This window comes from Atta colombica, unplaced genomic scaffold, assembly GCF_001594045.1.
Source record: "Atta colombica isolate Treedump-2 unplaced genomic scaffold, Acol1.0 scaffold15, whole genome shotgun sequence".
In the NCBI taxonomy this organism is placed as follows: Eukaryota; Metazoa; Arthropoda; class Insecta; order Hymenoptera; family Formicidae; genus Atta; species Atta colombica.
The window spans coordinates 162306-166463 of NW_017259239.1; positions in this window are offsets into that span (position 1 = coordinate 162306).

The window sequence follows — 4158 nt, forward strand, 5'->3', positions numbered from 1 at the left end:
CAATACCGATCGCCTGTGATTGTTTCAGTCGATTTTAACAGTTCATAATACACTACGCCGAGCTGGTCCCACCAAATACAGAGGACGCCTCAAAATCACCGTTCTTGAAGCGTTGAAACCACTCACGACACGTTCTTTTACTAATAGCGGCCTCACCGTAAGTATTTGAGAGCATTCGATGAGTCTCAGCCGCAGATTTCTTCATATTGAAGCAAAAAATTAAAACCTCCCGCAAATGACGAGAATTTGGCTCGTAAACTTACATTTTCAATCGAGAATAACTTTATGATGCAGACACAAATCGACTAATGTTTCTATGGGGTTATGTTGACAGATGCCCAAGTTTATTGTATGATGTCTATTTATTTCGACCACCACTTACCGCTAAAGCCATCTATAGGAAAACGGCGGAAGCAAAGGTGTACACCTAGTAATTTCAAATCGCTGGATGAACAGAGTCATGTTAAACGCTGCGATTATCGATTGGTATTAAACAATTGTTGATCGCTCGTATCGCGCGGTTTGAAAGTTTGAAAGATTCAATGCGCGTTTTGTGTAAGTGGGTACTCTGATACAGAGTCTGAAATCGATACAGCACTCGAAAGCCATATACTGATGCCATAATAAATTCTGGATACATCGAGCCAATTCTTCGAAGAGAAATAGTGCTGAAACGTGTGCGAGACGTTATACAGGAACATGATAATATTAAGATAAACGCGAATTTAATGGCGAATTCGTCTCAGGTGATACGCGAATAAAAATGTTAATACGAAAAACTATGAACTCTTCCGTTCGTCTAATTTAGAAGAGTAGTACGAGTTGTGCATCAAGTCTATCCTGATATTGCTGGAGGAATTTCAGGAGTGCGATAGCGGGTAGACGCTGTCGCGTATTCTAAATTTGACCGTGAATGTGAACATGCACGCGGGATGTCATATCGAATTACTGTGAAAAATTAAAATTAAGAAAGCAGTGTAATCTTTAAGCAACGCTTCATATGATCAGTGGCACTTTACACCCGACTAAGAAGCATACGGAGCAAGAGTCGATCATATCTACATTGTTCAATTGTATTAAATCTCAAAAACATTAGTTCTGATGACGTTGAGTCAAATTAAAAGATTTGAAAATTTCAATGACATCTCAATTAATGTATATCGAGAAGCAAAAAGAAATTCTTCCGTTACGGCTCACCAATATAAAGAGGGACAAGCAATGTCAATTTGTTGTACGCGCAGGATTCGCGCGACGATAACATAGGACACTTTGTGTGGATCAAGGATCTGTCCCGCTTTGTGAGCTCACAATTCAGCAAAAAAGAAGAGCAAGAAATACTTTTTTACAATCGATATGAATTACATATATATTTAATATAAAAAATTAAATATTTTCAGTAACATTTTTTATAAAAATAATAATTTATGTTATTTTCCAAATGCTTACATTATTTTAGCTCGAGTGTAAAACTGATGATCTACGCAATAGATTGTGGAAAACTTAACAACTACGCGATCCGGTTGCCCAGTGAGGACAAGTGAAGTTTCAGCTACCACTGCAGGAAAAAGCGCGTTTATGGTCTATCCCGATCTAGAATGCACTCTAGAGATGAAGATGGACATGGAAACATCCAATTATACGTATCAGCAATATCGAGTATTCAGTTTAGCATACTATGTCCATTGCTCGTACGACAACTCATTGTGTATGTATCGGTTTCGACGCGGTAATGATTGCGTCGCATGGTTCGCCGAGGAACTTAAAAATTTAGCGCACACTGCCATGTGTGAACTCTCTAAATCTGAATCAGTGGATATCAATGGATAATCACTGATATAAGTATCAAGTGTGCCATTGGTAACAGTGAATTAAATGTGAGATCCCTAAACTAGCTAATCTTTATTATGTGATGTAACTAACCTTGTTTTATTGGTTAAATTCAATGAATGGTATTGGAAAATTGAAATTAATGTGCAAAAAACAATATTTTAATGCTCAAACATTCTTCTTTTCTTAGTTGAACTTCAGTTGATTATCAGTGCCTGGATAATTAATGACTATTCACTGATTCAGATTTAGAGAGTGCGAAAAATCGTTCGCGCCAAATAACACGCGGATATTATACGCGATCATTGCCACTTGACCGGGCTATACAAAGACCCCGCGCATATTATTCATATTATAACTTGAATTACAAAGATTCATTCCCGTAATTTTTCATAATTTATCAGGACACAATGCACATTTTATTATCAAGGATATAGCTATCGTGTATGAAGAACGTACAGAATTATTTCCCATAACTAAGAAAATACATTTCATTTATGAAATATGTCGATAGATTAGAATTTCTTAATCTTAGCGCGGAGGATTTTGATCTTATCACACGTAAAGATATATTTTCATATGAGTACATTGACTGCATCGAAAAGTTGAAGGAAACCGAATTACCACTGTGCGAATTATTTATAGCTCATTAATAGGTGATACCGTATCCAAGAGTGATTACGTGCATGCCGTGAATGTATAGCGGTTCTCCATCCAAATATTCGGTGAATACAGTAATCTGTATTTAAAAACAGATGTATTGTTGTTAGCCAATATATTTGAGAATTTTCGGGATAATTACAACACCACTCTATGTATATAACTATGAACTCGATTCCGCGTATTATTATACACTACCTGATTTTACGTAGGACGCGATGTTGAAACATACTCACGTCAATTCGAACTTCTTACCGATATTGACGTGATTTTATTCATCGAACATGGTGGCGTTCTGAATCAATGTTCAAATAGTGCACAGGTCAACAAGTACATGCAGTACAATTCATCGAAATCGTTAATGTACTTCAACGTTAATAATCTGTACGATTAGGCAATGTGTCAATCACTGTCATATGTTGATTTTCACTGGGTCAATGATGTAGATAATTTTGATGTTACGATCATCGCGACAGATTCACTGGCGAGTTACGTTCTCGAAGTGAACGTGGAGTATCCGTAACATTTCCATGATGCGCATTTCGATCTATCGTTTTGTTCAACGCGCGAGAAACCACCCGACAAGCGAGAGGAGAAGTTCCTCGCGACATTGTATGATAAAAAATGTTATGTCATACATTATCACAATCTGCAGCAATGTACTCATTATGGTCTCCGCATTACAAAGATTCATCATATATTACAATTCGCATAATCTCCGTGGCTTCACGAGTACATCCAACTCAATACAAATTTTAGAACTTTAGCAAAAAATGAGTTCAAGAAAAACTTATTCAAAATAATGAATCACGCGATTTTTGGTCAGATCATGGAGAATATGCGTAATCATATTGATGTGAGACTCGTAACGCGTTGGGACGGGAGATACGGTATAGAAGCAATGATCGCGAAACCAAATTTTTACATTAGAAGCATTTTTTCCAAGAACTTGATCCCGATATAAATACGGAAACTCGAGGTGAATGCGAAAACTGAGTTCGACAAACCAATATACGTAGGTGCAGATATGTCCTCGACATATCTAAAACGTGTTTATATGAATTTCTATGAGTATATGACACCGCTGTTTCACGAAAATTGTAAAGTTATGTACACTGACACGGATAATCTAATTTATCATGTCAAATGCGATGACATATACAATATTATAAAATGCGATATCAATAGATTCGATACGAGCGATTACGATCGACAATGCTTATAATTTCTCTAGTAAATAAAAAAGTTCCGAGCTTGATGAACAACGAAAATAATGGTGATCATGACTGAATAACGATCATGACTGAATTCGTTGGGCTTAGAGTGAAAATGTATGCCGTGCTACGGGAAGAAGGACATAAAGAAGGCAAAAGGTGTCGAATGTAATAGCGAGATCAATAACATGCATTCAATGATTACATGCAATGTCTACATAAAGAAATCGAAATGAAGCGACAGCAATCTCGCACAAGATCTAAATTGCATGTGACGTGTACACAATATCCAAAACGAAAATCGCTCTAAATCCTTACGATAATAAGGTATATTGTACCAGATTCTACTGATATGTTTCGTGAGCATATTATAAAATATTATTATGAATTCATTTCTTTTTTTCGTATTTATATATTTTTTTTAATGAAACACATTTGTATATAATACGTTTAATAT